The sequence below is a fragment of the Orycteropus afer genome, unplaced genomic scaffold, assembly GCF_000298275.1.
Source record: "Orycteropus afer afer isolate SDZICR_OR568_19922 unplaced genomic scaffold, OryAfe1.0 scaffold00083, whole genome shotgun sequence".
In the NCBI taxonomy this organism is placed as follows: Eukaryota; Metazoa; Chordata; class Mammalia; order Tubulidentata; family Orycteropodidae; genus Orycteropus; species Orycteropus afer.
The window spans coordinates 5,058,749-5,071,238 of record NW_006921670.1 but is presented as its reverse complement, the minus strand read 5'-3'; the positions used below and the strand labels follow the sequence as shown (position 1 = coordinate 5,071,238).

The following is a 12,490-nucleotide window of genomic DNA, read 5'->3' as shown; positions in this document are numbered from 1 at the left end:
GTGGGGATGGCCACACCTCCGTTCACCAAGCGGGTGTAGGGTGTAGTAACAAGAAGAATGCCGTACCTTTTAAATCTTGCAGGCCCCGAGTGTCCTTGGGTTGCTGGAAAGCAGAACGTGTTCTTAAGCCCCAGAAATCTGCGAGAGCGCTGTCTCTTTGAATATCCAAAATAGTCGAGCCGCTTTTTAAACCATCAAAATGGTGGCAACCTCCAGACTGGCAAAAGTCCACAGCTCAGCCCACCTTTCTCTTCACCTTCTCTGTTCCCCAGGCACAGTGAACAGTCCTCAGTGCAGTCCCTGGCTAGCAGGGTGACTTTTAGGTTAATTCTTAAGTCCTACCACCACAGGAATCTGCGAGAGCGCTGTCTCTTTGAATATCCAAAATAGTCAGGCCTCTTTTTAAACCTACAAAATGGCGGCACCCTCTGCATCGGCAAAAGTCCACAGCTCAGCCCACCTTTCTCTTCACCTTCTCCGTTTGTCCACAGCCACCGTGCACAGTCTTTCGTGCAGTTCCTGGCTAGCAGGGTGATTTTTGGGTTAATTCTCAGGTCCTACCACCACTCGGGAATCTCCAAGCCCTGTCGTCTGTGCCGTCAGGGTCGCTCAGTCCACTGCCAGACCGCAGCACCGTGTGTCTCCTTTTTTTGGTATTTTAAGGCAAATTCTTCTGCTAGTTGGGGTTTAGTCCACTTTTGTATCCTTCCCTTCAAGGCTCAAGGGTCCAAGATTATATTTTGTGTCTGTGTTAATTGGTTTCCCTTTTCTTTGTTGAAGAGCGTCTGTGCAGTCCTTGTGCTTAGTCCCCTATCTTGCCGGAACTCCCCTCACAGTTATATTTTTGTAGAATGTATTTTTATTGCATATCACTTGTGCTTGCTAATGACCTGGGTTACTTGTTTGCTGATAGTATTTAAGCTGCTGTGGGTCTTAACTTTGATCACTCCGGGAGTGAAAGTTGTGATAACCAGGGGCCATTAGTTTTAGAGACATGCTATATGTGTTCAGGAACATAACTGACAAGTCTGACAAGTACGGCAGTCAGAATGAGTTTATTGCATCAATAGTTTAAAGTCATAATTTATCAATGCCCATTTAGGGGATTGCTAATATTTTTAAATTTGCCTGGGAAGTCTTTATGCATGTTGTTATTGCTTCCACCAAGTTGACCCTGTACATGTATACATAATTTCATATAGATGCATAAATCTGAAAATGTAAGTGTAGCCTTTTTTCTCCTACTTGCTTAAGTTCTCCCTCCCCTTCTTTTTCCTTGTTCCTCACACATTGGTATATCTTTTCCCTTCAACCGTGTAAAATAACCTCGTGTCTGTCCCTCTCTATTTTCCTCTGCACTCACATGAACAAATGCACACAGAAACACACACTTATGCACGAGGTGTCTCCCCCCCACCAACAACCATTTGCCATTTATTTGTTTTTAAACAGGATTGTATTATAGGCATTTTCTGCCTTTTGCTTTTCTCACTCAACAATACTTAGTGGAATCTTGCATCATCAGATACAGCTCAGATGGATTCTTTTTAATGGCTGCATAGTACTTCATGGCCTGCATCTATTGTAGTGTATTCAAGTACTCCTATATCGATGGACATTCATGTGTTTTCTTTTTCCTTTCTTTTCTGATAATGAAAAATGACGCAATAAATATCATTGTACACATGATTTTATATATTGCTGTATGTATGTTTATGGTATATATTCCTAGGAGTGGAATTGAATTAAAGGGTGTTTCTCTTTTAAATAGGTACTGTTTTGCTTACCTAGTGATGCTCTGACAGGAAAATACCACAAATGGGATGGCTTGAACAAACAGGAGTTTATTCTCTTACAATTAAGTCTTGCTGCAGAGATAACTTTTCTGAATTTATCACAGTAGTAACCAGATCACACCTAAAAAAGGATTATATTCAATATACCATACTTTACTAAACAATTGTAGTAAAACCATTTATATTATTACTAATTCTTCTTAATTTTATATTGAATCCTTATTTTAACAGTACAACCATCCCCAGATTACACATGAGTTCTGTGCCTAAGTCTCTCTTTAAGTCAAATTTGTACGTAAGTCAGAACAGTTAGGTATGGTTCACATCTAATAATGTCAGTCATTCAGATGTTTGTCTTAGTATATAGTACATAATGTATCTTTCTATGATTAAAAAACATTAAAGAAATACTTCCACATATGCTAAAAACATCTTTAATGTAATTATCTGGTAATAATAATGATGATGTTTTGACGTATGTTACAAAGTAGCATCCATTTGTTATTACAGACCATTGTATATACCTCAGATTTTTAGTATTATAGTAGGCTTTACAAAGGTTGGTTAGTAACTATGGGTTTTATGCAAGTCAGGCAGTTGTAAACTGGGGGGTTCCTGTACTAAAACCAGCAGCCAGTTGCTGTGGATTTGGTTCTGACTAATGGCAAACCCATGTGTGTGAGAGTAGCACTGTGCTCCGTAGAGTAGCACTGTGCTCCATAGAGTTGCAATGGCTGACTTTTCAGATGTAGATCGCCAGGCCTTGCTTCCAAGGGGCTTCTGGGTAGATTTAAACTAGCCTTTCAGTTAGTAGCCCAGCTGTTAACTGTTTTATATTGACTGCCTCTCTTGTATACTTTAGATATTTAACTCCAACAGCAGTTGTTTTAATTGTTAATTAAAATTTTACCACAAGAAAAACTGGAACCTAGCTGATGAATGTTGGATTTAGAGTTGAAACCTTTAACTTTAGAGTACCTATTAAACCAGGCAGTGTTGATTAGATGCAGTGTGAAAGAGCATAGATACAACTCATAGATAATTTTATTTTGACATAAATATAGGCCACTACAGTCTAGGCCTTATCATTACCAGGGGCTAATTTGATTTATGATCTCTTTTCATTTGCCTTTAAGATCTGGTGATAATGATAAATAACATTACTAAGATTTCAATAAGCATTTGCTGATTGAAAGACAGTGGGCTAGATACTGTGGGTATCCATAATGTTTATTGAGTGTCTGTTGGGTTTTAGATGTTGTGGCAAGATGGAAAAAGAAACAAAATGCTGTTCCTTTTCTTCAAAGAGTGTAGCATTCAATTGGAGATAGACATAGTCTTCATGCTGCCAAAGAAGAGGACATTCTATGCTGAAGGCACAGCAGGTGCAGTGACCAGAGTTTTTGAGGTTAATCAGAGGAGGTTTCTTGGCATAGGTATGGTTTGAGCCAGGATTTAAAGATGATGGACATGAACAGGTGGCAGGACTGAGTTTCCTAAAAGATTCTATACTCAGAGAGCCCATTCTCATTTGAAATGTTTCAAAATTATAAAAAGACTGGAGTGTCCTTTGTTCACACATCTTCACTTGAGATTCTAAATGGAGGATTCTGTCTGATCAAACCATTTCCGAGGCTCTCACTAATGAAAGGGCTGCTTTTCTGTACCTTCTCTTGTCATTTTGATTGCCACAATTTGTGATAGTAAAGTTTAAATACAAGATGTAGGTTCCCATAGAAGGACAAATAGTGTATTAGCCCACTATTGAAAAATGTTAAGAAAAAGTTTATGCACAGAAGGAAGCTTTGTTGGTTACCAGGGATGGGAGAAGAGGGGAGAGGAGGGAAAATTTCTAGATAGGTTGATAGAAGTATATATATACCAAAGACTCTCATGGTTATCAGGGGTAGGAGGGAGGGGGAAAGGGCAAGCTTTTGTTTGTGGGGCATTGAGTTTATGCATTTTAATAGGTAGTAGAATATTTTGGAAAAGAATTGCAATAATAGTGGCACAACATGAAAAATGTCATCAATGTCCCTGTGCTGTAAATGTGGAAGTTGTTATGTTGGCAAATGTCTTGTGTATGTTTTCACCACAATAAAAGTAAGTTAAAAAAAAAATGTGGATTCAACAAAATCATTTTCAGTTATTTCTTGCTTTCCATTAAAATACAAGGGCTTGAGAGAATTTTTAATTGTTCCTCTCCACCAGATTTTATTTATTGAAAAAGTTACTGTTTCCTAACAGAAAGGCTGATACATGGATAATGTTCAGAACCAGCTATAACCTGGACTCTTACCAGATGTAGCATTACTCTGGAGATTATCTGAAAATTTGAGAGTTAAGAAATTTGAGAGATCTAGGTTAATTTATTTCAACCACAAGGCAATTAGTTGGTCGATTCTGATTTTTTTTTTAATTAATTTTTAATTACAAAGTAATATATTTGTTTTCTTAAAATACTAGTAAACCTTTACAGAGAAAGCTTACCACTGCCAGTCCTTAAAGTTCTGAAATTATTTTCATTCTAAATGCAATGGAATCTTTTCAGTTGGTCAGTGCAGCTTTAGTTAATTTTTTTTTTTTTTTTTTAAATCATGGGAAATGCTGATGCCTTCTTTGGAGTACAGTGTTAATAAAGAATTTGCTATTGAATGGTGTTAAAAAGTATGAGGTTCACATGTGATGAAGGATACTCTTTCTAAAATTATAATGGATTTGAATTGAAATTGAGTCCCTTGATACAGTACTTTTCAGGGTGTCCAGTAAACTCACTGTACCACTCGTCTGTCAGTTTTTGCTAACCAAAATGCTGGCGGTTCAAACCCACCAGCCACTCCTTGAAAGGAAGGTTGGGCAATCTACTTCTGTAGTGATATCGCCTCAGAAACCCAAGGATGGGTTGCTATAAATCGGATCTGACTCAACGGTAGTATGTTTGATTGTGAGTTTGGTGGCTTACGGGTTGCTGTGATATTGGAAGCTATGCCACCAGTATTTCAAATACCAGCAGGGTCACTCACGGTTGAAAGGTTTTAGCAGAGCTTCCAGACTAAGAAAGACTGGGAAGAAGGACTTGGTGGTCCACTTCTGAAAAAATTGGCCACTGAAAACCTTATGAATACCAGGGAAACATTGTCTGATACATTACTGGAAAACTTTATGAATAGCCCTGAAGCATTGTCTGATATAGTGCTGGAAGATGAGTCCCTCAGGCTGGAAGGCACTCAGAATACAACTGGAGAAGAGCTGCCTCCTCAAAGTAGGGTCAGACTTAGTGACATAATTGGAATAAAGCTTAGGACATTCATTTGCTGATATGGCACAGCTCAAACTGAGAAGAAACAGTTGGAGACATTGATTAATAATTGGAACATGAAATGTATGAAGTATGAATTGAGGAAAATTGGAAGTTGTCAAAAATGAAAGGGAATGCGTGAAGATCAATATCCTAGGCATTAAAAAACCAAACCAAACTCTGCACTGGTATTGGCCATTTTCATAGTTCTCCAGTGCTGTTTAGAAATACCACAAGTGGTTGGCTTTAACAGACAGAAATTTATTATTTTACAGTTTAAGGGGCTAGAAGTCCAACTTCAGAGTGCTAGTTTTAGGGGCTGGGTAAAGGCCCCTTGACCTTGGGCTCAGTTCTGCCTCTTGTTCCTGGCCAATTGGAGTTGAAAGTTTCTTCTGACTCATGCAGCTACTGGCTGCTGAGGCTAATGAACTTAAGATTGGCAGGTAAAATGGCACAATCCCAAGATTAGCAGGCAACACAGCAGGCCACTGGTTCAAGTCCAGGAACTAGAGATGAGACTTGGCCAAATGCTGAAGCCACAACATGCTGAAAAACTAGAGACCTTTCTCAAAGCTTCTCCATATATACTGGAAGCAGGCCACACCCTGAAGGCAACTAATGTGGCTCACAGCCGGTTCCACTATGGAGTTGATTGCACCACATCTCATCTCATCATGGAGAATAATTACATCCATCTGTTGCATCATTCAGACCCACAGCCCAGCCACCTTGACACACAGCCTTAACTACTATAGACAGTCATTTGGTCTGCTGTGCTAGGAATGACACATTGAACAGCAATGGCATCATATTCATTGTCAAAAAGAACATTTCAAAATCTGTTCTGAAGCATAATATCTGTAGGACTACAAGGAAGACCAGTTAATACTACTACTATTCAAATTTATGCATCAACCACCAAAGACAAAGAAATTGAAGATTTTTACCAATTTCTGCAGTCTAAAATTGATCAAGCATGCAATCACTTGTTAATTACTGGTGGTTGGATTATGAAAATTAGAAACAGAGAAGAAGCATAAGTAGTTGAAAAATATGGCCTTGGTGAAAAGAAATGATGCCAGAGATTGCATGATAGAATTTTGCAAGATCAACAACTTATTCATTGTAAATACCTTTTTTCAACAACATAAACAGCAGCTACACACATGGACCTCCCCAGATGGAATTCACAGGGATCACATTGATTACGTCTATGGAAAGAGTCAGTAGAGAAGCTCGGTATCATCAGTCAGAACAAGGCCAGCAGCTGACTGTGGAACAGACCATCAGTTACTCCTGTGCACATTTAGATTGAAGGGGAAGGAAATAAAAACAATTTCATGAGTGCCAAATTACAACCTTGATTATATCCCACCTGAATTTAGAGACAATCTGAAGAATAGATTGATGCACCGAATACCGTTGACCGAAGACAAGGCAAGTTTTGGGATGACATTAAGAACATCATACATGAAGAAAGCAAAAGGTCTTTAAAAAGACAGGAAAGGAAGAAAAGACCAAAATAGATGTCACAAGAGACTCTGAAACTTGCTCTTGATGGAGAGTACATAAAGTGAAAGGAAGAAATGTTGAAATAGAAGAGGGCAGCTCGAGAACCAAAGTGAAGTATAATGAAATGTGGAAAGACCTGAATTTAGAAAACCAAAAGGGAAGAACACATTCAGGATTTCTCAAGATGAAAGAACTGAAGAAAAAATTTGAATTCTTGAGTTACAGTATTGAAGGATTCTGTGTGCAAAATATTGAATTATGTGGGAAGCATCAAAAGATGGAAGGAATATATAGTCACTGTACCAATGTTCAGCCGTTTCAGGAAGTAGCATATGATCAAGAACCTATTGTATTGAAGGAAAAGTCCAAGCTGCACTGAAGGCACTGGCAAAAACAAAGCTCCAGGGATACCCATTGAGAAGTTTCAACAAACAGATGTAGCACTAAAGATGATCACTTATTTATGCCAAGAAATACGGGAGACAGTTGCCAGGCCAACTAATTGGAAGGGATCTATATTTGTGCCATTTGAAATGTGTAAAGGCCTGGAGTTAGAAAACCAAAAGGGGAGACCAAACAACACTTCTCAAGGTGAAAGAACTGAAGGAAAACTTGGGCCTCAAATTGCAATATTGAAGGATTCTATAGGGAAAATATTGAAAGACAAAAAAGGAGGTGGAAGAGTTTTCTGAGTTTGAAGGCTTAGGACCATAGTCTCATGGGACAACTCAGTTAATTAGTATAACACAGTTCACAAAAATCTTGATCTGCATCCTAGTGAAGTGAGTAGCATCTGGGGTCCTAAAGGCTTATGAATAACTGTTTAAATTATAACCACAGATCTTGACACACCAGGAGCAAAACAGTAAGAAGGTAACCAAAAGCACAGAGAAGAAATAACTCTACCCCAAGACTGAAAGCTCTAAAGTCAGGCTATTCCCACGGACTGTTCTGGCTGTAGGTGGTCCTGGATAGAATGGCAGAAAATACAGAGCAGGACTAAAATTCTTATTTATTTATTTTAAAAAGCCAGACAAGCTGGCACAGTAGAGAACAGAGGACCCCCCTCAGACTGTTATCTTGAGATGCTCTTTAAACCTAGAATCAAACCTGTCTCCTGAGATCATGTTTTGGTGAAATAGCAGAGTGACACAAAATAAAGGATATTACTTGTAAGATTGATTCCTTTCTTAAAAGGAAATATGTAAATTTCTTACAAGTAAAAATGAGAAGGGGACGGGCATGGAAGTACCGGAAAGGGAACAAATAGAACACAATTAAAGAGAATGTTGGCACACTGTGTTAAATGTAACTGATGTCACTGAACAATTTATATGGAAACTCTCAAATGGGAACCCAACTTGCTGTGTAAATTTTCACCACAAATACAATAAAATATCATTAAAAAAAGAAGATGAAAAGAATATGCAGAGTCACTGTACCAAAAAGAATAGGTCAGTATTCAACCATTTTTAGGAGGTAGCATATGATCACTGAAGGAAGAAATCTAAACTGCACTGAAGTTATTGGTGAAAAACACGGCTCCAGGAATTGATGGATTATCCATTGAGATGTTTCTGTAAACAGATGTAGCTCTGGAAGCACTCATTTGTCTATGCCAAGAAATTTAAAAGACAGCTGCCTGCCCAGCTGACTGTAAGAGATACATATTTGTGCCCATTCCAAAAAAAGGTGATTGAATAGAATGCAGAAGTTATCGAACAATATCATTAATATCACACAAAATTTTGATGAAGATAACTCAAAAATGGTTGTAACAGCACATGGACAGGGAACTGCCAGAAATTCAAGCCAGATTCAGAAGAGAATGTGGAACGAGGGATATCATTGCTAGTTGTATCAGATGGATCTTGGCTGGAAGCAGAGAATACCAGAAAGGTATTTACCTGTGTTTAATTGACTCTGTAAAGGCATCCAACTGTGTGAATCATAACAAATTATGGATAACATTGGGAAGAATGTGAATTCCAGAATACTAAATTGTGCCCGTGCAGAACCTGTACATAGACCATGAGACAATCTTCTGAACAGAACAAGGGAATGCTGCATGGTTTAAAATCAGGAAAGGTGTATGTCGGGATTGTATCCTTTCCCCATGCTTATTCATTCTGTATGCTGAGCAGATAATCTGAGAAGCTGGCTAAATAAAGAAGAGTGTGACATTGGGATTGGTGGAAGACTCATTAATAACCTGTGATATGAAGATGACACAGCCTTGCTTGGTGAGAGTAAAGAAGACTTGAAGCAGTTACTGATGAAGGTCAAAGACTATAGACTTCAGTATGGTTTACACTTCAGCATAAAGAAAACAGAAATCTCCACAACTGGATCAGTAAGCAACATCATGATAAATGGAGAAAAGACTGAAGTTGTCAGGGATTTCATTTTACTTGCATCCATAATAAGTGCCTGTGGAAACAGCAGTCAGGAAATGAGACGATGTATTACATTGGGCAGATCTGCTGCAAAAGACACTTTAAAGATGTCACTTTGAGCACTAAGATGCACCTAACCCAAGCCATGGTGTTTTCAGTTTGCCTCATATGCATGTGAAAGCTAGACAGTGAATAAGGAATACCAGAGAACAAATGCTGCCTTTGAATTATGATGTTGGCAAAGAATATCGAATATACCATGGGCTGCCAGAAGAGCAAACAAATGTCTTGGAAGAAGTACAGCCAGAATGGTTTTTAGAAGCAAGGATGGCAAGACTTATCTCACATACTGTGGACTTTTTATCAGGAGGGGCCAGTCCCTGGAAAAGGATATCATGCTTGGTAAGGTACAGGATCAGGGAAAAAGAGGAAGACCCTCGATAGGATGGATTGACACAGTGCCTGCAACAATGGGCTGAAACATAGCAAAGATTGAGAATGGAGCAGGATCGGGTAGTATTGCGTTCTGTTGTCCATAGTCACTATGGGTTGGATCCAACTTGACAGCACCTGACAACAGCATGCAGTTCAATGGCCCTCTTGTTTGTACTCTTCTCAGATTGGAGCTTGTATGTGTATATATGAACTAGTTGCTTGGTAAGTGAGTGGCTGCCTGGCACCTTGATTCTAGGGAAAATGGATGGATTTGCAGAAAGATGAATATTCAGTGCCCTTGTTTCAGAGGACATAAGTGAAGGGAGGTGACCTTGTGGTGGAGAAGATCTGGCAACTTTGAACTTTGAAATATGCAAAAAACTCAGGAATCAAAGATAGCAAATTTATAAGAAACAGCCAGCAGATAGTTCTTTTCCGGAATGTGCAGTTCAAATTTTGCTGCCAGTTCATAATATAGAGAGTTTGATTGGCTAGTGATGTCTGAGTAAAAGGTACATTGTGGGCCTCACCCAAGCAGCTGTGCTGAAGCACCAGTGAACAAATTTCTAGCTTTGTTAGGTTAGCTCTCCTGCACCTGAAGGGAAGAATCTACCTCTCTGCTTCTTTTGGGCTCTTTTCGCTGATACCCCGTAGAGCCTGGAGACCTTTGAGAATGGAGCAGCCAGGATGCAAGGGTTGTTCAGAAGCTTTACTAGCTTCTGGCTTCCCTGTGCATTGATGAAGGTGTGTTGGGAAGGTGGAGGAGTCGGGGGAGGCAGCAAAATGGCGTTCTTTGTGGTGCTCAGTAGTAAAAAGATGGTGTTGTTGTTGTCGTCGTCGTCGTCGTTGTCGAGTCAAACCTGACTCATAGCGACCCCTCCTTGGGTTTCCGAGGCAGTATCACTACAGAAGTAGGATTGCCCAACCTTCCTTCCGAGGCGTGGCTGGTGGGTTTGAACCGCCAGCCTTCTGGTTAGCAGTCAAGTGCCTTGGCACTATGCTACCAGAGCTCCTAAAAAGATGCTAGGCCTCCCTAAATGCATGGTAATGAATGTGCAGAAGACCATCTTTGTAAAGGAGATTGTAAGTCACCAATAAGAAAAGGAATGTAAAAGTATAGCATTCTTTTTGTTTATAAGCTTAGGCTTTTACTTTAGTAGAAAAGATTATAACCTGTACTTGAAAATCCTGTCCAGTTTCTCCTCTACTTCTTAAATACTTGTGTTAGGGCTGAAGTCTCATAATCTGTTTCCAACATGGAAGGGAACTTAATGTGGGAAAGTTTGAGTAAAATCAGTTTAGCCCTTAAGGTTTGAGATCACAGAAAAGACATTTTAAATCTTCATATGGTTCAAAATCTTTAAATACCCATTGTTGTTTTCAGGTCATTTGTGAGAAACATACATTCTTAAAAGACAATTAAAGCATTCTTGAGTACATGAATATAGGGAATCAGTAGTCTTTTTTTTTCTTGCCCCACTTGAGACACATACTAATCTCCTCTTCTCCTGGAAGACATGATTAGATTACTCAAAGGCACAGCCAGTTAGGAAACTCCTTCCCTCTTGGATTTTCTGTTTTGAAAAATTCTGCTTGTAGTAGATGGTCAGTCTGCACTGGGTTCCGGCCCTTCTGCCCCATAGCTTGGGTTCAGACTGTTTATCAGTTCCCTGTGCTGGCTGTGCTCTTTAAATGACTCAGTATTAGTCAGAGAATCAGAGCAAAGAGTCCTGGGAGGAGGGATTGTTGCTGGCTCCCTATTTTAGGTGATGGTTTTTATTTAATTTACTAGGCCATGTAATGTAGACAGATGTTAAGAGTTTGAGAAATCCTAAAGGAATGTTAGTTCCAAGCATGACAACTTTACAAGCAAACTGTTGTAAGTTCATTAAAATGTGAATTTAGTACTGGTAAACAGATCTTTCTAAATACCTTTATGCTTTCCTCCTCCTATATTCTATCCTGTGAATATTTTCTTCTGGATAATGGGAGATTATGGGTGATCCTGAAGATAGAACATTAAAATTAAACAAAAAATAAAATAAAAGGGACCATTTGCTGAGGATCTTCTGTATACTCAACATACTGACGATTAATTGATTATGTCATCAGATTCACTATATAACCATAGGATTGATCGTATCCCCATTTTCAGGTAAGGAAATGAAAGCTCAGATAGGTTAAAGTGACTTGCCCAAACCCAAACTGGTGGTGGGAGGTGGGAGAGCTGGAATTTGAACAAGGTCTGTCTGATTCCCACATGCAAAGCTCTCGGCCATTGTATCACACTGCCTCTTTCCTGCTTCTGAGGGATGGGAGATTTTGATAGGTCTTGGGTAAAAGTAAAAGCAATCCAATTCCCTTGGTTGCTGTCATTGTTCACTTGTCTAATGCCTGGCCCCTGGCTCCCACCCTCCGTTAGAATGTGACTTCTGTGGAGAGATCTTGTGTGCCTTGCCCACTGCTGTATCTCCAGCTCCTGGCATACGTAGAACAGACATTCAAGAGGTGTTCCGGCAAGATGGCGGACTAGGCAGAAGGACTGCACAGATGCTCTTCAACAAAGAAAAGGGAAACCAATTAACACAGACACAAAAGATAATCTTGGACCCCTGAGCCTTGAAGGGAAGGATACAAAAGTGGACTAAACCCCAACTAGCAGAAGAATTTGCCTTAAAATACCAAAAAAGGAGACACATGGAGCTGCAGTCTGGCAGCGGCCTGAGCGACCCTGACGGCACAGACAACAGGGCTTGGAGATTCCTGAGTGGTGGTAGGACCTAAGAATTAACCCAAAAATCACCCTGCTAGGCAGGGACTGCACAGAAGACTGTGCACAGTGGCTGGGAAACAAACAGAGAAGGTGAAGAGAAAGGTGGGCTGAGCTGTGGACTTTTGCCGATCCGGAGGGCACCGCCACTTTGTAGGTTTAAAAAGCGGCCTATTTTGGATATTCAAAGAGACAGCGCTCTCGCAGATTTCTGGGGCTTAAGAACACGTTCTGCTTTCCAGCAACCCCAAGGACACTCAGGGCCTGCAAGACTGAAAAGGTA

At 39.8% G+C, this 12,490-nt stretch overlaps 1 protein-coding gene across 1 annotated transcript in view; it reads left to right on the top strand.

Moving 5' to 3' along the window:
• The window catches only part of MRTFA (myocardin related transcription factor A), a 213,922-nt gene that overhangs the window by 99,094 nt on the left and 102,338 nt on the right, over nucleotides 1-12,490 (top strand). The window lies entirely within an intron of this gene.